Source organism: Castor canadensis, chromosome 7, assembly GCF_047511655.1.
Source record: "Castor canadensis chromosome 7, mCasCan1.hap1v2, whole genome shotgun sequence".
Classification (NCBI taxonomy): domain Eukaryota; kingdom Metazoa; phylum Chordata; class Mammalia; order Rodentia; family Castoridae; genus Castor; species Castor canadensis.
Genome location: NC_133392.1, coordinates 19,587,194 through 19,611,889, shown reverse-complemented (window position 1 = coordinate 19,611,889; position 24,696 = coordinate 19,587,194). Strand labels below are relative to the sequence as shown.

General features: G+C 35.5%; 1 protein-coding gene across 5 annotated transcripts in view; it reads left to right on the top strand.

The window, feature by feature from the left end:
• Window positions 1–24,696, top strand: part of Shoc2 (SHOC2 leucine rich repeat scaffold protein) — a 101,564-nt gene that overhangs the window by 15,532 nt on the left and 61,336 nt on the right. Inside the window, exon 1 of one of the 5 annotated variants that reach the window (XM_074078318.1) lies at window positions 10,496–10,690. The exons of the other annotated variants lie outside the window; for them this stretch is intronic. The gene's annotated coding sequence lies outside the window, so the exon portion shown is untranslated. Of the gene's footprint in view, window positions 1–10,495; window positions 10,691–24,696 lie in introns of those variants that run through there. 5 annotated transcript variants of the gene reach the window in all.

The window sequence follows — 24,696 nt, the reverse complement described above, 5'->3', positions numbered from 1 at the left end:
CATTCAAACCCAGGGCCTTGTGCATGGTAGGCAGGTGTCCTATCATTGAGCTACATCCCCAGCTTCAGATAAAAAAATACTTAGGTTAAAATCTCATTTTAACTTTTGAGTTTGATTACATTAGTTTGTATGTATGAATCCTTGTGTGTAGAAAGTATTAAGAATGAGACCAGAGACTATTATCTCTAGACATTAGAGTACTTATTAGTTAAAATTTTGAATGCTGATTCCTTTTCAACTGAATCTGAAAATTGGACTTTCATGCTCTAGATCCTGCCTTTAGAATATTTTTACTTAAGGCCTTTGATATAATAATGGTCTAGAAAAATTTAGTGTTTTGAGTGGCATCTGGCGGGAGGAGTATTTATTTATTTTTCCTTTTTGGCATCTTGTTTTTAAAGGGAAATGTCGATTTGTTTTCTTTACTTAATGACTCTGTTAAAAAGAAATATGTCCCAAATATCTCAGTAGTTGGTGGGAAAGCCTTACTGTTTTCTGATTTGAAAAAAAATTAATCATTTGACTCAGTTCCATCTTACCTATCCTTTATCCATTAGCAAAGGCAGGGGGTAGCAGCTGAAAGAGCGGGATGTTTTTTTCCACCCCATTTCTTCTCTATAATCGACTGTATTATTTCTTAGTCCCAATTATAAAAGCACATTTAATAGCCTCAAAGAAAATTTTAATACTTGGAAGAATATTGTTACTCCAGCTGTTGATAACTTGCAGTGTTTTTTAAACTCTCAATTAAACTTTTAATTTTATAAGTCAGTCATTGTACTAATTTGTCTGATAAGTGACCCATGTTTAGTACTAAATAGTTGGATAATGGGCACTTGTTAATGAGATTAATAGTTACGTCTCAGAAATAAATTTTCCCAAATAAATTTGAGAAGTCTTGTGCATAATTATTCTGTGAAGTTTGTAAAGAGCACAAATAGTTTTGCTGTAAAGACAGCGTAATTGTTTGAAATGCATCCTGAACCCGTTTGACCATAGAATTCTGTTGTAGAAATGTTAAGAACATACTACAGATTATTTTTGGATTAACATATTAGGGTATTCCAAAGTATCTGTTTCCATGACAGCTATGATTATTAAAGACATAAGGGCCTAATAAGTTTTTTCCCTGTCTTTTTTTATTACTGTATATTTATTGTGCAAGGCTTTTACTCTAATATTTCCATAAATACATAAAATGACCTCCCCTTTGGTCTCCTCCCCTTTTTAAAACAACTTTAATGGGTTTCATTATTCTGTTTTTGTGCATGCATAATGAATATTTTGATCATATTGTTCCCCCCCTTTCACCGTCTCCTTTAACTATCCCCTTCCTGCTGGTTCCCATCCTTAAACAGTCCTTTCCATTTTATGCTTATGTCATTCTTTTTTTTTTTTCAAGTCTAGATTCCACATATGAGAACATACGATATTTGTCTTAGTTAGACTTCTTTTGCCTAACATGATGATTTCCACTTCCATCCATTTTCCTGCAGACAGAATAATTTCATTCTTCATTACTAAATAATACTCAATTGTATATATACACCACATTTTCTTTATTCATTTATCAGTTGTTGGACATCTAGGCTGATTGCATAGTTGGACTATTGTGAATAGTAGTGTTGTAAACATGGATGTGCAGGTATCTCTATTGTATGCAGACTTACATTCCTTCAGATATATGACCAGGAATGGTATAAACTACATCTGGTAGTTTTAATATTTTGCGGTAATGGAGTTTGAACTCAGGGCCTCACGCTTGCTAGGCAGGCTGCTCTACTGCTTGGGCCACTCCACCAGCCCTAATTTTAGTTCTTTGAGGAACCACCATACTGACTTCCATAGTGGCTGCATTAGTTCACATTTCCACCAATAGCAGATGAAAGGGTTCCTTTTTTCCACATCCTCACCAACATTTGTAGTTCTCTTGATAATTGCCATTCTGACTGAGGTGAGACAGAATCTCAGTTTTGGTTGGCATTTCCTTTATGGTTGAGGATGTGTTTATTGGGCATTTGTACTTTTGGGTTCAACCTGCTCATTTCCCCATTTATTAATTGGATCATATGTTCTTTTGGTGTTTAATTTTTAGAGCTCTTTATATATTCTGGATATTATTCCTTCATCTGATGAATAGCTGGCAAAGATTTTCTCCCTTTCTGTAGGCTGTCTCTTAGTTCTGGTAGTTGTTTTATTAATATGGACAAATAACCATTGTCTCAGTTTCTCTCATCTATTAGTAGTACTGGCGTTTGATCTTAGGGCTTTGTACTTGCTAGGCAGGCATCTATCACTTTTGCCACACCCCCAGTAAATAAAAATATGTACTCAAAAGATTTACTTATGATACTTTATTTCCCAAGGGGTGTTTTAACCTAGGATTGAGCTTCCAAACTGTAATTCTCGAGTGTCTGTTATCTATTAAACATGCAAAATTGGTTACCTTTGGAACTACTCTGAATTGACTTCACAAGGAGGACTGTTAAAGCTCCACGATACCAATGAAGTCATGTAGCTTCCTACTTTTAACTTTTCAAATGAAAAAATTGAGGCCTAGAAAGTACCATTTGCCCAAGTCACAGTGTAATTTATCAAGGGATTTGGAACCCAGATCCATAGTTTGGGTCTTTTGGGTTTTTGTTTTTCTTCTTTCTATATATTATTTTAAAGCACATTCCTTTTTTTAAACATTTTTTTACTTTGCACTTTTTAACTTACTCATATGTGCATACATTGTACGGACCATTTCTTCCCCCACCCCCACCCTCTTCCTTTCCCCCTACCCCCATCTCGTCCAAGCAGAACCTGTTCTGCCCACTTCTCCAATTTTGTTGAAGAGAAGGCATAAGCAATAATAAGAAAGACATAGCATTTTTGCTAGTTTGACATAAGGATAGCTTTACAGAGAGATTCCTAGCATTGCTTCCATGCACATGTATATTACAACCCAAATTGATTCATCTCTACCAGACCTCTTCACTACTGCTGGTCACCTTCTCATAGTGACCTCTGTCATTTTAAGGTTACTATATTAACTCCTCTACAGTGGACACATCAAACACTTGTAAGTTTTGGGTTTCTTACCTTTCCCTATTCCTCATGTATGTGTTCTCCCCTTAGCATGTGACCCATGTCTGATAATATTATTGCATTTGTTTTAGGTCTAAAGTCCTCGTATGAGGGAGACCATATGATTTTTGGCCTTCTGAGCCTGGCTAACTTCGCTTAAGATGATGTTCTCCAGTTCCATCCATTTACTTGTGAATGACAAGATTTCATTCTTCTTCATGGCTGAGTAAAATTCCATTGTCTATAAATACCACATTTTCTTAATCCATTTGTCAGTAGTGGGGCATCTTGGCTGTTTCCATAACTTGGCTATTGTGAATAGTGCTGCAGTAAATATCAGTAAAGTACATTCCTTTTGAAATGGAGATTAGCTAACAGGCAGTTCCATTTAGCAGTAGAGTTAAAGGAAGGGATTGAGTCACTTTGTTAGATTATGAGGTGGGCAGATTATCTCATCCTTGGATGAGAACCCAAGGAAGTCTCTGGATAGCTAGTTCCTTCCTTATTGATCTGAATTATTACTCTCTGTGGCAAGAGAAAGAATAGCTCTATTTTGGCAGGAGTTTGAACCCAGGCTTTCATGCTTGCTAGGCAAGTGTTCTACTTGGGACCACAGGTGCTAAAACCACCACACTCAGCTTATTTGGTGGGATGGGGCTCTTGCTTGCTTTTTGTGCAGGCTGGCATTGAACCCCCAATCCTCTGATTTCTTCCCTGAGTACTGGGATGACAGCTGCTGGTGAAAGAATAGTTTGAAAATAAGCAAACACCCTTATTTTAGTATTACTACTAAGGAATTTTTAGTGGTGGGTTTTAAGAATTGGTACCTGGACCAAGGATAAGATGTTAGGTTTCTTTCTTATTGAGCTGAACCATCTTTTCCTAGTGGTCATTTTTAGAAAAATTTATATTCTGTTAATGGAAAAGTAAACTTAAATGACCATAGTGTTAATCTATGAACTTAAATTTATAAAACATTTTTAGCAGATGTTCCAGAAAAATACGACTCAGTAGAAAATAATCAGACCCTAGGTTATGTGAATTATGCATTTAGATACATTAGAAGAGATTCCTCCTTGCAACACAAGAATGACTCAGTAAAGTACTAGTGTGATCTGTAGGATCAGGGCTGAGATGAGAGCAGAGAAATAATTTTTTAAAGACATACTTGGATTTTCTATATTGGCTCCTTTTTTTCTGTAGATCATAGGAAGCAATTATCCCTTTCCAAATCTATCACATATTTTCCTTGGTTCACATGTCTAATCTTTATTGTTTGCATGATTGTTTATTTTTACTTAATGTATTCTCAAGTAGAGAGGGCTTGTACCATTGTGGCTAAGAGAGTGCTGGGTGTAGTTAGTGATGCATGCCTGTCATCTGGGCTACTGGAGAGATGGAAAAGATTGCTGAGGCTGAAAGCACAAGGCCCTATTTAAAAAAAAAAAAAAATTAGCACAAAAGGGCTGGTGTGGGGGGGGCTTAAGTGGTAAAGCGCCTGCCTAGCAAGTTCAAGGCCCTGAATTCAAACCCCAGTACCGCCCTACCCGCCTCCAAAAAAAAAAGAGAAAACTATGATGGTCTCATGACTTTGCCAACTTATGGTTTGTGTTTTCTTGGGTAAGTCAGTTAATTGCTCTGAGCCTAGGTTTCCTTATCTGTAAGTGGGGATTAATCTGCCTTAGAATTACTGCAATGATGACTTGAGGTGACTGCTAAAAATATTTAGCATAATGCTTGGCATGTATCAGTTGATCAATAAGTATTTTCTGCTGCTGCAAATAGTGTTGTCAGATTCCCCAAATCTTGGTTAACTCATATGTTAAATAGGAATACTACAAACTGGGGTGCTTGCGTCTCAAGATTTGTTTTGAAAATCCAATGTAATTATGTGAAAGTAATTTGTAAACTCTTAAGTACTATGTGAACTGAGGTAGTAAGTTTCACAGGTAAAAGCAGAGAGAATGCAGATCTGCTGATAAGGAATGAGTTTAACTGAGAACTGGAAAACAGTTCTGTTTTTCCAGAATTTGAGTCTTTGCTTCAAAATGGAAACATAACTTTGGACTTTATAAAGGAATCAACTTACGCTGTCTTTTCAAGTTTCAGCCACCTTTCTCTCATCTGTTTCAGCTCATCTTGCCTCCTCTTCTCTGCTCCAACCCTTCTTTCTTCCTCTGTCTGAGGTTTCAGGTAACTTCATCAAGCTTCATACAATGTTGGCATCTTACATAATTTAGTACAATACCAGTATCAAAAGCAGGAAATTGACATTGGTATAATGCTGTTAACTAGATTATAAACCTTATTCAGATTTTCTTTTGACATTTTTCCATGCATTCATTGGTTGTGTGTATAGTTCTGTGTATTTTTACGTTATATATAGCATCATGTAACCACTACCACAGTCAAGGTACAGAATAGTTTTATTGCCACAAACCAACTCTCCGTCTTCTTCCTTATTCCTGTCTTCTGGCAGCCAGTGCTCTGTTCTGTTAATCTATATAGGCTTGTCATTTCAAGAATGGAATTATAAAGTATGTTACTTTTTGAGATTTACGATTTACTTTTTTCACTAAGCGTGATGCTTTTGAGACCCCGGTTGTTACATGTGTCAAAAGTTTGTTCCTTTTTATTGCTAAGTAGTCTTTCTTTGTGTGGATGTACCAAGGTTAATTTTAACATTCATCCACAGAAGGACATTTGAATTGTTTAAAGGTTTTTTTTCCTCCATCATAAATAAAACTGCTATGAGCAATATAAGTATGTGTGAAGTTAAGTGTTCATTTCTTGGGGATAAATGCCAAGGAGTGCTGTTGGTAGGTTGTATGGTATTATTACTGTTTTTTTACTTTAGGTGCTCTGTTAGGCATTTAGTAATATTTTATCCTGATTTTAACTTCTCTAACTAGGCTGTGTTGGTATATCTATATGTTTGTGGGTAAATTTGACTTCTTCCTTCCCTGTGAAGAACATCAGATTCCTAAACAGGCAGTAAGACATACATGCTCAATTTCCAAGTCATCGCTCTAATTTCTTGATCTCTCTCTTCTCTTCTAGTTGTAAGTTCATTGTTTTCCTCTCTACCAGCCTAACCTCTACCATGTGTTCCCTTTTTTGCCACACTTACCCTCTAAATCCCTTCAACTTTAGATTAATTTAGGAGTATAATTTAGATTGCCAAATATTATTGTTTCAGGTCTTCATCCATTCCTTTTTACTTCTTTCATCAAAAACGTTTCCTCTCTCACCTGCACATCCATGTTTATTGCGGCACTATTCACAATAGCCAAGTTATGGAAACAGCCAAGATGCCCCACTACTGATGAATGGATCAAGAAAATGTGGTATCTATACACAATGGAATTTTATGCAGCCATGAAGAAGAACGAAATGTTATCATTTGCTGGTAAATGGATGGAATTGGAGAACATCATTCTGAGTGAGGTTAGCCTGGGCCAAAAGACCAAAAATCATATGTTCTCCCTCATATGTGGACATAAATCAAGGGCAAACACAACAAGGGGATTAGACTTTGAGCACATGATAAAAGCGAGAACACACAAGGGAGGGGTGAGGATAGGTAAGACACCTAAAAAATTAGCTAGCATTTGTTGCCCTTAATGCAGAGAAACTAAAGCAGATACCTTAAAAGCAACTGAGACCAATAGGAGAAGGGGACCAGGAACTAGAGAAAAGGTTAGATCAAAAAGAATTAACCTAGTAGGTAATACACACAAACAGGAAATTAATGTGAGTCAACTCCCTGTATAGCTATCCTTATCTCAACTAGCAAAAACCCTTGTTCCTTCCTATTATTGCTTATACTCTCTCTTCAACAAAATTAGAGATAAGGGCAAAATAGTTTCTGCCGGGTATTGAGGGGGTAGGGGGCAGAGAGAGGGGGTGGAGTGGGTGGTAAGGGAGGGGGTGGGGGTAGGGGCAGGGGGGAGAAATGACCCAAGCATAGTATGCACATATGAATAATAAAACAATTAAAAAAAAAGTTGCCTCTCTTGCTCTCAACAGATAGATTTGCTTCCGTGTTGCTAATCAGATATACTATATGTAGAATATAGATTCATCATATAGATAATTCTATGTATATAGTATATGTGGAGATAATCCCCCTTAATTACTTCCTGTTTTTCCTACCCCCAAATATACTTATCTGTAGCTGAATCCATTTTGAATTTCCTATTACAGTGGAAAATTATCCTTTTTCTCTGAGACCAAGTTTTCTGTCAGTACATTAGATCCTTTTAACTACTTCTTCCTTTTAAAACAGAAATAGCTGAATTGAGTGCTTGTTCGATAATGTTTTCCTTATTTATGTGTATTTCTCTTTCTTTATGATTCCTTCTTCATCCACCCATCTCTGTCCTTCTGTTCTTCAAAGTACAAGTATCCTTCTTTATGCTTTGTGGATTTTCTCATCTCAAACCTTTGCTGTTGGCACCAAAGCCGTATACTTTTTTTTTTCTAGCTCACATCTCCTTTCTTTATTCCAAACCTGTATTTTCAAGTTTGAACTACACTGGAACTTTAATATAAGCTTGTCAAAATGTTATTTTTTTTGTTTTCTCCAAAACGTTATTTTTTTGTTTTCTCCAACTTGAATATCCATGCTGGATCCACCTTATTACTTAAGCCAGCAGGTCTGACATGACTCGTGATCCCTTGCTCTTCCTTACTTTTACTTTGATTTGATACTTCATTGTCTCTGGAAGTATTCCTATCTGTTGTTACCTTTGTTTTTTAGTTTAAACCAATGGTTCTCAGGTGCATCAGACCTAATATTCCACTTATGTGACAAATATTTTATAACATCCCTTTTATAATAGTAAACTACATAATTTTTTTATAATGTAGTATCCTAACCGAGAAGAGAAATAGAAGAAAAATATTATTTAAATGCTTAGGCACAATGCCAGAAAATAATTATCTATATTAGAGGTACCTTTTTTTTTTTTTTTTTTTTTTTGTGGTGGGGTTTGAACACCTTACAAAGCAGGTGTTCTTTTGCTTGAGCCATACCTGTAGTCCATTTGCTCTGGTTATTTTGGAGATGGAATCTTGCAAACTATTTGCTCTGGCTGGCCTTGAACCAGGATCCTCCCAGTCTCAGCTTCCCACGTAGCAAGGATTACAGAAGTGAGCCTGGTGTCTGGCTCTAGATACTGGGTTTTGAACTGAGGGCCACATGCTCGTTGAGCAGGTGCTCTACCAGTTGAGCCAGATCTTCCCTCTCCCTTCCCCAGGCCCTTTTTTGCTTTGTTTTTCAGGTAGAGTTTCAGATTTTTTTGCCTGGGGTAGTCCTGGACTGAGATCTTCCTATTTACACCTCCTGAGTAGCTGGGATTTCAGTTATATGCTACCATGGCCAGTTTATTGGTTGAGATGGGTCTCACTAACTTTATTCCCAGGCTGGCCTCAAACTTCCATCCTTTTTATCTTTACCTCCCACGTAGTTGTGATTACTGGCACGTGTGTGACACTGTGACTGGCCCTCAGCAATGAAGAATTTATTGAATTTTACATGGGAATATGAAAATGCTTAATAGAAATGCTGAACAAAAACATACATATGTCATGAGTATAATAGCTGCAAGTACAGACTGATATAGGTGTATTTGATTTGTAACTCAAACACCAAGATCAATTTGGGTGTTACTCGTCACAAATAATGAATAAATCTTAAAGTTTTAATTTGAAGTAGTTTTCCCTTTAGAGCATAGACATTACTGCCTGAAAAGAGCAAAAACAGTTGAGGTTTATATGTAAAGTGGAACTAGGGTCTGTCTAGATGTTCAAAATTATAAATAGGTATTTCATCTAGTTATGTCTGGTGGGTGTTTGAAAATTATATAGTAAGCAAAAGTAGTTCTCATCTACAGACCCTGCCTGGAGCATTTTCCTGGAAAATATCAGTGGCATTTTCCTGAGCAGAACATTGAGACCACCCAAAGTGAAACTGTAAAATTGTACAATGTTACAATTAAAAGTAGTTGAGTTCTACACTTACTATGTTTGGCATGTACTATTGTGGTGTTTTCCAAATTTGGCCTTGTGTTAGAATTAACTAGAAAGTTCTTTGAACATAAAGATTACTGTGCCTTGCCACAGATATTCTTTTGGTTAGCATTCTTGGGCTAAGGTCTAGGATTCCTAAGTTCTTCCAAATGATTCATGCTGATTGGCACTGATGGAATATTTAAGAATTAATCATTAAATTAGTGCTACCATTTAACTAGTCTTCTGCCTTTTTTCTGATCCCCTGATTTTTAAAAATCTTTTTAAACAATATCAGGTAAAACTTTAGAAATATACCATCAATAATACTTTATTGGCTCGTTGTATTTACTTGTGGCAGCCCCTGAGAATACCTTCCTGGAACATTAGGGTTTAGAGAGGATAATTGCAAAATCATAGTTCATGAGGGATAAAAAGTCCAAATCACTAAATTTAAATAACCAGCCTTTCAAGGTTTGACAACTTATATTTTCAGTCTCATCTTGGGGCCTGAATTCTAGCCGTAGATAAACTGCTTATGGTTCCAGAAATGGGCAGTTTTCTCATATCTCTTGTCAAAATGCCCACTCCTGCAATATGAACTTGCAAGCCCAAATTCAACTTTCAGCATCATCACATTCTTCTTACCTTCTGTTCCTGTGCGCTCATAATCTTTTTCTCATGGTCTTGTAATTTGTCTGTTTCCTTCCCTTTGTTAAGATCATTGAAAGCAAGGACTTTGTCTTTTTTTTTTTTTAAAGCACTAGATAGGGTATAGTGTCTGACTCACAGTAAACATTTCATGAGTGAGTGGCTGTTTGGAAGGATTATGGGTTTATGTTAATCTCAAAGTATGGTTGATATTTTCTGCTTTTACCAAGAGAAAGTATGTGTATTGATTACTTTTAAATTTTGACATGTACTGATTAGCTTTTAATCTAAAACACAGTGTGACTGTTTTACATCTTGGCTGCCCAGGAGGGAAAACTCTATTGGCTGAATTGAAGTGATAATCTTGTTAATAGAGCAACAGACTTGTTAGTCTACTGCACATGAGAGGCTGCTATTAATATCTTATGGTTTGAGCATCTTGGTTTATTCAAAAGTGGAAAAACTGTCTCACCTACTGTTTCTGTCTTGGGTACCAAATATATGTAGTTTTTGTGGCTAATGGAAAGGGGAAAAAATTTTCCATTTACTGAATTTAAGTCTTTTTGCCATTTTCCCTCATTAATCTTTCAGTTTATAAGGAAAAGAAGAAAGTCAGAAGTTTCTCAGTTTTCTTTTAATAGTGATGGAGAATTTTTTTCTTCATAAATTTTATTATGCTGCTAGTGACATTTTACTAAAATTTTCTAACTTGTCTGAATAATTAACTGTTTCTTTTCCTCCTTTTTCCCCCTGTAGGTTAAGCATCTCTAATCTGAACATACAAAATGTTCTGAAATTTGAAACTTGGGAGCACTGGTGAAGCTCAGAATGTTTTAGATTTTGGAGCATTTTGGATTTTAGATTTTTGAATTAGGGATGTTCAAGAGGGAAAGTCTGCACAATATTCCAAAATCCAAAACACTCTGAAGTACTTCTGGTCTCAAGCATTTTGGAGGTGGGTTACTAAATCTGTATAGTGTAGTTGTGATTATTCAATTAGAACATATCTGTTGTATATTGGCATTGTCTGCAAAAAGAGAAAAATTATCTTTCGCATAAAAATTGAGAACTGAGAGTAGTATCACGTGTTTAAGCAAGTGATACTAGTTTGAAGGAATGTGCCAGAAATGGAATGAGTAAAGTTGAAGGTTCTTTTAAGATACATAGAGAAAAGTGCTCTGTGGTAAATCTGTTTTACAGATTAAAACTTCAGATTTGATATGTACTTTAAAAGATGGCTTTAGAGGCTGGGAATGTCACTCTGTGATGGAAGATTTTGCCTAGCATGTGTGAAGAAATAGGTTCAATCTCCAGCACCACAAAAAGAGAAAAATCAAACAAAACAGTGCTTTAAAAAGAAAGTTAGTCTGATATAAGACATTGGGTTTAGAAGTTGGGGAGAGGCTATACAGAGGTTACAGTGAGAATTAGAGGTATATCAGATTGACTGAGAGAATTTGAGTAATTTTATCTTTTTAAAGAACAAAGACTTCCCAAAGTGAGAATGATAGTTCACATTCATGTTTCTGTTTGGCTTAAAATATTTATTTAATTTTGTCATTTTATGTTGCTGATATATTTTAAAGATGGCAATATCATATAACTATTTTGTGGCCATGAAGTTCAGTGGATAACATGCAGTCCTCTCCACACTGGATTCCAAGTTTAATTTGTCCAGTGGTTAACCAATTTCTGAAACATGCCACCACTGAAGTTTCACCTGTGAGTTGCAGCAGCTATATGGAAATAAACAGTTCTTTTGGTGTATACTATACTTTGCTTAGTAAACTAGGCATTTTTCAGCACACAAGATAGGTATTTGAAAAATAAAGGGGCTCCTGAGGAGGGAGGGAGGGAGGGAGAAAAGAATAAATAAATGGAACAGAGGGGATTTTGGGGCAGTCAAACTATTCTATATGATACAGCAATAACCTGTAGAAAAGCCTGAAGAGCCTTTTAAGTTGTTAACTGTAAACCTGATCTTTCTCCCTTATTCACAGTTGTGAACACTGTTTTACAGTGTTCTTGGTTCTCTCAACCTTTACATATTTTCTCATTGTGGAGTGTTCTTTTTTTATTTTTATTACATGGCTGTAAGCAATTTGAAAGCAGGAACCAGATATATTTTATTTTCAATGCTTCGCATAATGCTAGACACATAGTGGTTCAGTAAATATTTGTTAAATACTTGGATGGCATGCAGTAAGCTTGTCTTATTTATGGATTCATTATATGCAGTTTTGATCAAACATGGTTAAAAAAATTAAATTTTTTGGTTTTATAATTTCTTTTAATTTTTAAGTTCCCACATGTGCATTACACAGCTTGGTTGATGCAGATAAGCTCTCAATCCTGCATCACCTGTTGTGTTCAAATTGTTGTGTGATCTGCTAAGTGTTTTTCTGTCCTTGATTTTGTGGAAATCTGCTTCCTCAAAACCAAATAGTGCCCAAAAAGCAAGGCAAAAGTTATGGTAATTCTCCTAAGCCAAAAACTGATAAATGTGGCATTATAGAAAAAATATCAAGCACCCATAGTAACTTACGAACTCTGTTTACCCTGAACATTCATGGTTTTTCCTGAATGGTGGTTTCCTTGGAACTGTATACCACAGATACCAAGAGTCTACTGTAATTGTAGTGTTTCTTTTGTTTGAGGTTTTCTTTGGACTCCTGTTTAGGAACTGTTATTCATCTATGTCTTAAATCTTCCATACATGTCCCATTTATAAAAATGTCCAAGTAAATAAAGTTTGTATGCATTGCATTTAAAAACAACAATTAAAAGTATCTCCAGGACCGTGTAACAGAAGTCTGGAATTCCCCTCTCAGGCGCAATTTAGTTATAAAATAATTTGCCTTTGTTTTTCTTCACTGATGTTCATCTCTGATTTTACAGTACCTGTCAAATATGTCACTTGTAGAAAGCATTTAAATGTTAAGCAAGTGAATTACAAAGTAATGAAATTATTTCCAAAGAAAGAAACTGATTGTAACTACATCCTTTTAATGTGACCTCCAAATTCCGAAAGAGCAATAGTGTGACATCAGCACAACCATTTTAGTGAATGTTGTCAGGTTATACTTTCAAGCTTGTGGTAGCACTTCTAACATCATCACAAGTATTTTTCCTCATTCTACTCCTGCTTAATTTTATTTACTTTTTTTAAATTGAAAACTCAGTTTATATTAGATTTTGTGACAAAAATGGAGTTACTGAGTATTTTGAGGTTTATTAGCCCAACTAATTCTAGTTAAATTATTTTAATCTTATCTAGAAGGTAGTGGAATTATGCCAGAAGAGATTTCTTACATTTATTTCATTATGATCAGTATAGTAGGTAAGCTGTATTTTTAAAAAAAATCCTTTTCTTTGTGGGTAATGTTTATGAAATAATGTACCTTTTCAAATTGTGAGAAGATACATTTTTATCTGAAATGAACCAGATCGAGATAAATTTTATTTGCATTGTTAATCTACTTTTTAAGAAATTACCTTCTTAATGTTTTTTCCAAAACATTAAAAAAAAATTCTGCTTAAGAAATCAACATGTTTCTTTATAACTGTGTTTTGTAGATACTGTCATGTATCCATTTTTTAACATTTTGTTTCCTAATTTTAGACTTAAGTTGTTGTATTTGTACAAACAGTCCAGAGTTTTCCTGTACCTTTTACCTAGTCTTCCCCAGTGATAACATCTTATATAACCATGGTACAACTATTAAAGCCAGGGAATCGACATTTGTACAATGTTAATTAATTTAATGTTAATTAAATTATAGTCTTATTAGGGATTCATCAGATTTTTCATATTTGCTGTCCTCCCCCGTGGGGTAGATGGTTCTATGAAATATAAGCTCTGTCAAAATAAAATATCAGACTGTTCATCACCTCAAAGAAACTCCCACATGCTGCCCTGTAACCACACCCTCTCTCCAACCCTAAGACGTGGCCGTCACTGATCATTGTCTATCATTTTACTTTTGTCATTAGGAATATTGTATGAACAAAATCATATAAAATCATATAAAACCTTTTGATAGTGACTTTTTTTTATTTGTGTAGTACTGGGGATTGAACCCAGAGCCTCGTTCATGCTAGGCAAACATTGAACCACTGAGCAGTATTCCCAGCCCTGATAACTGGCTTTTTTTTATTCCAGTTACCTTGAGAGCAATAATAGTTCCTCTTTATTGTCAAGCAGTGTTAAATTGGTTTTTGTCCATTAATATACATTTAGATTGTTTCCAAATAAGATTGCAGTGAATATAGATTTTTGTGTGAACCTACATTTTCATTCTACAGGATAATATAGATGTATTTATTACAAGCTAGCACAATGCTAAGTTGTATGGTAATTGTATGTTTAACTTTAGGAGAGACTGCCAGATTATTTTGTAGAGTGACTATGCCATTTAATATTCTCATCAGCAGTGAATGGGGTCACAGTATATCTGTATTTTCGTTGGGAAATGGTATCAGCAGTGTTTTTATATTTTAGCTCTTCTAACAGGTGTCTAGTTATTCTTACATTTCCCTAATGGCTAACAATGTTGAATATCTTTGCATGTACTTATTTTCCAATTGACTCTTTTAGAGTCTGTATTCAAGTTTGTTTTTATTTTCTGATTAGGTTTTCTTACTATTTAAATTTTTTATATATTCTAAATATAAGTCCTTTGTCATGTATGTACTTTCTCCATACTATAGCTTCTCTTTTGTTCTTTTAATTGAGTTCTTCAGTGGGCATATGTTTTATTTTAATGAAGTCCAGTTGTCAGTGTTTCTTCCATTTAAGGGTTTTACTTTGGTGTCATGACTGTTAACTCTGCTTACCCTAGGTCATAAAGAATTTCTCCTGTGTTTTCTTCTAAAAAGTTTCATAGCTTTATCTTTTTAATTTTGAGTTAGTTTTGTGTAGGGTATGAAGTTTAGAACAAAATTTATCTTTTCCTATAGAGGTTCAATTGTCCCAACAAACTTTGTTTAAAAGCTGTTCTTTTTCATTGTTGCTTTGCATTTTTGTTAAAAAATCATTTGGGCACCAGATGCTGATGAAGATACGGATCAACAAGACTTCTTTCATTACTCTCGTGAATGCAAAATGATACAGCTACTTGGCTGTTTCTTAAGCTAAACATGTTTTATACAACTCCTTAGCATTTGCCCTAATATGTTGATAACTTATGTCTACACAAAAACTTATGTGTGAATTTTCATAGCAAGTCTATTGTTACTGCCCAAACTTGTAAGAAATTAAGACTTTGTTCAGCGAAATGTTATCATTCGCTGGTAAATGGATGGAATTGGAGAACATCATTCTGAGTGAGGTTAGCCTGGCCCAAAAGACCAAAAATCGTATGTTCTCCCTCATATGTGGACATTAGATCAAGGGCAAACACAACAAGGGGATTGGACTTTGAGCACATGATAAAAGCGAGAGCACACAAGGAAGAGGTGAGGATAGGTAAGACACCTAAAAAATTAGGTAGCATTTGTTGCCCTTAATGCAGAGAAACTAAAGCAGATACCTTAAAAGCAACTGAGGCCAATAGGAAAAGGGGACCAGGAACTAGAGAAAAGGTGAGATCAAAAAGAATTAACCTAGAAGGTAACACCCACGCACAGGAAATCAATGTGAGTCAATGCCCCGTATAGCTATCCTTATCTCAACCAGCAAAAGCCCTTGTTCCTTCCTATTATTGCTTATACTCTCTCTACAACAAAATTAGAAATAAGGGCAAAACAGTTTCTGCTGGGTATTGAGGGGCTGGGGGGGAGAGGGAGGGGGCGGAGTGGGTGGTAAGGGAGGGGGTGGGGGCAGGGGGGAGAAATGACCCAAGCCTTGTATGCACATATGAGTAATAAAAGAAAAAAAAAGACTTTGTTCGGTAGATAAACTGGCACATCCTTATGATAGAATAGTATCAAGATTGAAAAGACATCAAGGAACCATAAATGCATGTCTTTTTTTTTTTTTTGGTGGGACTGGGATTTGAACTCGGATTAGTGCTTGCAAAGGAAGGCATTCTACCACTTGAGTCACACCAACAGTCCAATTTGCCCTGTGGTTTTCTTTCGGGGCAGAAGAGATGGGGTCTTGTGAACTATTTGCCTGGGGTGTCCTTGAACTGTGATCCTCTTGATCTTAGCCTCCCAAGTAGGATTGAAGGCATGAGCCACCAGCACCTCGCTTTATTTCTAAGTGAAAGAAGTCAATAAAAAAATGGTAAGTACTGGATAATTCAACAGTATGACATTCTGGGAAAGGGAAAGTTTTGAAGATAGTAAAAAGATCAGTGAGCCAGCTGGATGGCTTATACCTCCAGTTCCAGCTACCGGGGAGGTGGAGGTAAGAGGATTACAGTTTGAGGCCAGCACAGGCAAATTAGCACCAAGACTGTATCTGAAAAATAACTAAAGCAGAAAGGGCTGGAAGTGTGACTCAAGTGGTAGAATCCTTGCCTATCACGTGTGAGGCCCTGAGTTCAAAACCCCAGTACTGCTAAAACAAAATCAGTGATTTACAGTGGTGCAGTGGAAGGGAAGAATGAATAAGCAGAGCACAGAAATTTTAGGACATTAAAACTATTCTGTATGATACTGTATTGGTAGGTATATGCTGTCACGCATGTATCAAAACTCACAGATTGTATAACACAAAGAATGAACCTTAATGTCAACTGCGGACTTTAGTTAATAATAGATATCGATATTGACTCATTAATTGTAAGAAATGTACCACAACAATGCAAGATGCTAATAATAGGGGAAATTGGGAATTCTGTACTTCAGGGTCAGTTTTTCTGCAATCCTAAAACTACTCTGAAAGTAGTCTTATCTGAGTTACCGTGTTCCACTGGTCTCTGCGCTTGGCCCTCCCCCAACATCACATGGTCCTAATTACTATAGTCCTATATTTCTTAAAATTGAGCAGTATGGTCCTCCAACTTCATTAGTTGTCAAAATTGTTTTATCTGTTCTAGTTCTTACGTATGAATTTTAGAATCAAGTTGTCTTTATGAAAAAAATCGTAGAGGAATTTTGAGAGGAATCATATTAAACCTTGGAATTCCTCAGTCCATGCATATGTCTTTGCATTTATTTAGATCTTTGATTTCTTTTACCATTGTTTTAAGCATACAGATTCTGTATATTGTATTAGATTAATGCACAAGTATCTTAAATTTTGGAGCCATTGTTTTAATATTGGTGTACAGTTGTTTGTTTCTAGTGTATTGAAGTATGATTTATGTTAACCTTGTTGCCTGTGACTGCTAGACTCATTTAATATTTTTAAGATGTTATTGCAGAATATGTACAATGTTCTATATATGTGATCATGTTGTTTGCAAAAAGGGATAGTTTTCTTTCTTTCCAGTGTGTGTGCTGTTTATTTCTTTTTCTTGCTTTATTGCACCAGCTAGACTTTTTATTGCTGTGCTGAGTAAGAGTGGTAGAAGCTGAATTATTTTGTAAATACGGATTTTTGCATCACTGTTCATGAGGGCTGTTGGCTGATACAGCTTTCCTTTTTCATGACGTTTGTCTGTTTTTGGTATCAGGGTAATGCTGGCCTCAACAATAAATGTTTACCAGAGGATTCTGCATAAAATTGATGTTATTTCTTCTTTAGATGTTTAAGAATTCATTGGTGAAACCATTGGCAGTTGGCAGTTTCCTTTTTGGAACATTTTAAACTGTTTTAAATATCTTTAATAGTTTAGGACTATTCAGATCTAGTTAATCTTGAATGAATGTTTATAGTATGTGATTTACAATAACGTGGCCCATTTTTACCTAAGTTGTTGCATATTTGTGTATGGACTTGTCTTCAGTGTTTTACTATCCTTTTATAATGTCTGGTGTTGGAACCCTAAACTCACCTTCCACTTGGTCTGAAACCATTTAAGGCTTTTCATATTTGCAGTGTTTGTAATCATTTCCATTACTTCACGTGACAGTGAAGCAGTTTACAGAGAAGTAGGATGAGGACTCCTGATTGATTTATGATTAAGAAACCCAAGGCACTAGGTGGAAATGGCTAGTGCGTGGTTGCTCTAGCCCTACATGATTGGGAGGTTACTAGACTCTGGTACTGTTCCTGCTCACTGCCAGCTCAGATGTGTATTCAGCTGAGGCCTCTGGGACAGTAGCAAAGAAAGGTAAAGTAACAACTTGTTGACTTATTCTCCCTTTCATAGTTGAACATAAAATTTTAGACACTTTCCCAGGAAGTGTCTTTGGGTATCCATTGGATGTCTGGTGTAATTCTTGCCAGAAACATCTTCATTGTTGAATACAGGGTTCTACCCAAAGGTTTGGCTTTAAAGGCAGAACAGAGCCCATCAATCTCATTTTACAAGTAGACTTTAAATAGCTCATCTGTCTAATGGAGAGTATAATCTCTATGCTTCCTGTCTCCAAAATCAATGTGAAAAGTAAGATAATGTATGTAAAAATTTTGAAAAGGAGCAGGTGCTAGACAGGTATAGCTAGTGTGGTTCAAGAGTTGGCCCTGTGGATGCTGATTTGACAGTAATCTCTGAAAACAATAATGAAGCCACCTTTTCAAGAGAAGTTGAAAGGGTTTGGCCCCAATATTATCAACCATTTAAGAATTCTAGCATCTCACCTTAAAATATGTAAATGTCTGTAGAGTTGCTATATTTTTTCTGGGGATTAATTGAGAACAGTTTGTATATTATCTCAGATACTGACCATTTTAATGTATTAACTACAGATACTAGAATAATTACTGCTTCTGTATTTTGATGTGCCATTTCCTTTTATCTTGGGATTTGCTGATGTTTATCAGTTTTATGGATCTTTTAAAAAAGCATTTTTGTTTTTAGTGATTTCCCCCCCCTCACCTTCCATTCTTTTATTTCTTCCTGCTTTCTTTTACTTTTTCATGTGTCTGTATGTGGAAGTTTTCTGATGTGATCATTCAGTGTATAAATTTACCTCTGAGCACACCTTTACCTACATCTGGTAGATTTCGATATGTTACTTTTACTTAGCTTGATATCTAGTTTAATTTTCCTTGCTTTTCTTTACTTATAGATTATTTACAAATGTGTTCATTTCTAAGCATTTGGAGACTTCTTATCTTTCTGGTATTGAGTTTTAGTTTAATTCTGTTATGGTCTTTTGAATGCTTTTTAACAAGTGCATTCTGATTTATCAGTATTGTTTCTACAGTCTCTTATGTAATTTTTTTCTGTGATTGCTCTAGGGATTACAATGTTTGTTTCAAGTAGAATGTAATTATTTTAGCATAATTTCAGTCCTTTTCATTTCGTTACAATATTGTTTTAACTATTACTCTTCCTTGCATGCGTGAGGCCCTGGGTTCAGTCTCCAATACTGAAAAAAAATTAATATTAATGCATTAATGACAAACTCAAGTTAGAATATTTTTACTTTCAACAGTAAAACACAATTCACAAAACTGAAGAAGAGAAACATTGCCAATTATGCTCATACATATTCTTTCTGTTGATCTTTCTTCATTCCTGGTGTTCTAAGTTACAGTCTGTAACTCTTCACATTTTCCATCATCTGAGATGGTGTGTTTTACCTTCATTTCTGAAAAATGTTTATGCTGGATAAATTATCCTCAGTGACAGGTCTTTTCTTTCAACACCTGAAAAATGTTTTGTTACTTCCTTCTGGCTTGTATGATGTCTGATGATGAAGTCACTGCCTGTCAAATCATTGTTTTGAATGTTTGTATTGTTGCTCCCTGGCTGCTTTCAATTTTTCTTTTTTGGTGGAACTGGTGTTTCCTAGGCAGGAGCTCTATCTACCACTTGAGCCACTCCACCAGACCCTTCAATTTCTTACTGATTTTTAGTTTTCAGAAATGTGATTATCTTATATCTTGGGTATAGATTTCTTTTGAGTTTTTTTTCCTGTTTTATGGTTCGCTCAGCTTTTTGTCTATAGATATGTCTTTTACTGAATTTTGGAAGTTTTTAGCCATTATCTTTTCAAATAAATTTTTAGCCGTGCTTTTTTCCGCTTGAATCTCCTAAGAAACATTGGGTGTTTTATTTTTATTTTCACACACCTCCCAAGAAGTTCTATTGAGAATTGAGTTTTAGAAAATTTGTGTTTTTTAGTTTGGATAATTTCTACTGATATTTCTTCAAATTCCAGAATATTCTGTAATCTCCATCCTTATATTGAGTCAATCTATTATGTTGTTTAGTTGCAAAATTTCAGTTTTTATCTTCATATCTTTTATTTTTTTGCAGAGACTTTTTTGCTTACTTGTTTTAAGAGTGTGCGTATTGTTTGTTGGAGCTGCTTCCCCCTTTTTTGAGAGATACTTTAGAATTCTTATCAAATTATTCCAACATCTGTATCATCTCAGTGTTGGTTGTCTGTTGATTCCCTTTCTCCCTAAAGTTAACATTTTCTTAGTTCTTGGGATGGTATATGGTTTTAAATTGTATCCTTACATTTTGAGATTCTTAAACTTACTTATATTTGTCTGTTTTTGCAGACAGTCAACCTGTTTGGTTCAGAACACATATTGATTCATTTTTGTGGCCTTTCGTTCCAATTTTGATTTTGTGAATCCTGCTTTTGTGCCACCCTAAAGCCAATCTGAAATATGGGATGTCCCCACACAGGTTCTTTTCTTAAATCATTTCCTTTGATTGTAGTTGCTTTCATGCATGTGCTGCTAGGAGTTATACCTAGGAAACCTACACAGATTGAAAAAAAATCCCTTCTTCAGCCTGCTCTTCTGCTAATTATTCTTCCTTTCTTTTGTTAGGAGGGGTTGGTATATCAACTGTTTGCTGATGTTTGCTTAGTGTAGGACAGAGGGTGGTTAACAGGCCTCTTACTTGTAGTGTAACTTTCGCACCAGTGGGAATAGAAGGGGTTGGGTACCACTTTTTTTTTTTCCTGATACTTGGTCAGTGCATGGTTGAAATGGTGAACAGATTCACTTCACACATCTCAGACATACAGATGATATGAAGGGGGGATGTATGCTTCTTCTGTTCGAGTTTGTGCAAAGCTGAGATGGTTGGTAGGGTTTTACTCCACAATCTATGTGGCCTCAGTGCTAGTGGAGGAAATAGAAGGACATGACTTTAGAGTAAGGAAGGCATCCTTAATGCTACTCTCTTCACAATCCTTTGACTAGCCAGAACAGACTTCACTTGGAGCTTTTATTTATTGGTGCCTACTTAGGCTGAGATATATAGGAGACCAAACCAAACCAAACAAAACAAAAACCCCAAGCGCCCAAATAAACAGAAAACCCTAGGGAGTCCCAGCATCCCTAGTCAGTCTGCCTGCTTTTCAGTCTTCTGCTAGTTGCTTTATAAATTTTATCCAGGGTTTTTGGTTGTGGGATTCTGTCTGGAGCCAAAAGTCCTGTTCATGGTAATTCAAGATCTAATATTGTAAAGCTTTCATATCTGCACTTAAGATAAGGCAAAGGAATGTATTTAGTGCGTAGTTTTTAGATATTACATACGATGATTATCATACTTTGTATCTAGGGTAGTTTTCTTTCTTTCTTTTTTTTTTCTTTTTTTTAGACAGGGTCTTGTTACGTAGCCTAACCTGGGCTTGAACTTACGATCTTCTGCCTCAGCTTTCTGAGTGCTGGAATTACAGTTATGCACCACCGTATCTGGTTCAAGGATAGATCTTAATAGGCTAATGGTTTCTTCTTCCTATCTTCTTTCTAGTCCTCTTCCTCCTCCTATAGCACAGGAAATTTATTTTGGAAATAGCTAAATGTAATGTGAACATATTACAAGGGCAAGGAAAAATAGTTTTGCTTTTGTCCCATTTGCATAAAAATTAAGTTCTGAAAAGAATGAATTTAAAATCTCAGTGAATTAGGGCGGTGGCTGGAAGCTGTGAACCAATGGCCAAATGTAATTTCAGCTCTGTTTCGGTAAATACAAGTTTTATTGAAATACAGCTACTCCTTTCCATTTACCTATTGTGTACTACTGCTTTTGAACTGAAATGACAGGTTTGAGTACCTGAAATAGAGACCAGTCTGACTTCCAAAGCCTAATGTATTTAGTATCTGGTCCTTTACAGGAAAAGTTTGTTGACTTTCGTTACAACTTGGATCTTAACTGTCTTCCAAAGGCTCTTGTGTTGAAGGCTTGGTCCCCAGTTGATTTGGCTTTTGGGAGTTGGTGGAATCTTTAGAAGGTGGCATGTAGTGGAAGGAAGTTAGGTCATTAGGTGTGTGCCATTGAAGGGGATATTGAGACCCTAACCCCTTCCCCTCTTTTCCCTTCTTGGCTGCCGTGATGTGAAGAGCCATGATGTATGTATGACTTTGCCAAGGTCCCAAAGGCGATAGGGCCAAGCAACCATGGACTGAAACCTGAACCCCTGAGCCAAGATAAAACTTACTTCTTTATGAGCTATTTCTCAGATATTTTGGAAAACTGACCTAACACAGCCCAGTGACTGACCACTAGATATTGAAAGTGAAATGACTTAGTTTCTTGTTTGATGTCATTTTGACTAATAATAAAGTGAATTCAGGGAGTTAACTTGGTTATAAGTAGAGAAATGTGTTTAATATTTTCCTGGAGATATGCCTGTGAAAATAAATACAGGTAAAAAACTCATTAATTGCTCCGTGTGGTAGTTTTTAGGTGATAGGGAGTGGATAATCTGGGGTAGTAAAGATCCCAGTATAAAAACACCATTGCCAGCCTCAGCTTAATTAGTGATGTAATTTTATATTTTTTCCATTGAGTTTTGAGCATTTGGAGACTGAATATCATAGGTATTTTCTGTTATACAAGCAGCTATTAAGTTTAAAATTTGTACAAAATATTATACATACTTGATTGTCCCCCAAAATGTACAATTGGTGTTTTTTTAAAAAGAAAAATCCAAACTTTTGAATAACTTATTTCAAAGAAACATGAAAAATTACTCTCTCTGTTATCTAAAAAGTTTGATAGTGTTTCCTGTTTCAGATCTGACTCAGAACTTAATTTGAGGCCATCAAATTATTTGTTCTCCTGGACAAAATACATTTTACTGGAAGTGAAAATTTTTTAGCTAATAGTTTAGCCTGGTTAGTATATTAAGTAAAGCATAATGGTAATATCAAGATCCAAAATCTCATTCTTTCATTAGTTGTACTTCTATGAACTCATTAAATACAAGAGCTACAGGATAAGTGTATGCATTACTTAGTTCCAATCCATCACCACTGTAGTTAAAAAAAAAAAAAAAGTAACAGCTCAGATTGGTAGTCTAAACCTCATATATGGTAGATAGTCCCTTTAGACTTCAATGGGAACTTAAAATTATTGGTAACTGTGTTTTTTCATTACTGTGATTGACTTTCATTCATTATATTAGAATGATACTTGAGAAATACAATAAATACACTGGTGCTCAGATCCCTCATTTGATCAGATCTTTTGTTTCCCAGACTTGGTTAGTATTTGAGATACTTTTTTTTTTTTTTAAAGTTATTCTCTTTTTCCCTAAAGATTGTGACTGAGTGATTTGGGATAGAGTCTAGGAATTTCTATTTTTAAGCAAATACTATAGGTTGTAGGTTTTTCATTTAAGAAAACAGACCTGTATAATACCTAATATTTTTGACTTTTATTATCTCTTATTCATCTTCATTCTTTATACCATTTCTGTTATACCAAATAGAAATTAGATTTTTTAGAAATTTGGTATAATGACATTTTGTTTTATTTATTTATTTATTTTTTGCAGTACTGGGGTTTGAACTCAGGGCCCTCCACTTGCTAGGAAGGTGCTCTACCACCTTGGCTGCACCCCAACCTGACATTTCTTAAATGAAAACAAATAAACAATGCCTGTATCCATTGGTGCAAGTTTCCCATTATTCACTATAATGTTGTTTCAGAAGATAGGCTGCATGTTTTAAAGGGTAGTGAGTAGTGGTTGATAGAGGTATCCTGGTGTGCTAACAAATAATGCATGTTTATTTCAGCATTTATATATCAATATAAGTTCATGACTTTGCTGTTTCAAATTTCATCTATCCCTTACCCAGTTTCTGTTATTCCTGCATGTGTGATCTGTTGCTTCAAAAAACTACCTTTTCATTTTCCTAAGCAAACCAAACATACACTTCAGGCAAACCCCCCCCCCCTTCTCCATATGCCACATGTAATGCTTTGCTACCTCTCCACTACTATTAGTAGTTAAGGAATAGTTAGCCTAAGTTCTTCTCAACCATTCTTACTGATGTTGATTTTTCTCAAAGTGCTACTGCTTATGTCATCCATTTGAAGAATTAATATATTATCTTACCATTTACTTAATAGTTGCCGTATGTGAGTGTTTTGGCTATCTAAATTTGCATGGGTGGGGCTCATATCCTATAAAAAGTTTTTTTTGTTTCAGTCCTGGGCCCTCATGCAGGCAAGCATCCCATCCCAAAAGAAAAAGATTTTTAGTTTTGTTTCTTGAGACAGGTTTTTGGTATGTAGCCCAGGTTGTCCTGGAACTCAGAATCCTCCTGCTTCAGCCTCACAAGTGATGGGATTATGGTAGGTTTGTGCCACCATACCTGGATCCCAAAAATTTTTAAAAAGAAAATTTCAATTTGGTTGTTTGATAAAAATCTTAATAGCTTTTAAAACCACTTTGGCTAATTACGTGAGGTGTTATAATTTTATCTTTAATTTTTTTCCTTTTGTGTTTTCATTTTTGCTGCACTGGAGATTGAGCTCAGGCCTTGCTTGCCATGCTAGACAAGCACTCCAGCACTTGAACTATACCCTCAACTCTTTTGTTTTTACTTTGTTTTTGAGACTGGATCTTTGCCTGGGCTGCCTTCAGACTCACTTCCCTGTTGCCTCTGCCTGCTAAGGAGCTGTAATTACAGGAATTGGTCACCACTCCTGGCTCTGTCTTTAATTTTTAAGCTGTAATAACAAAAATAACTGTCAATTATAT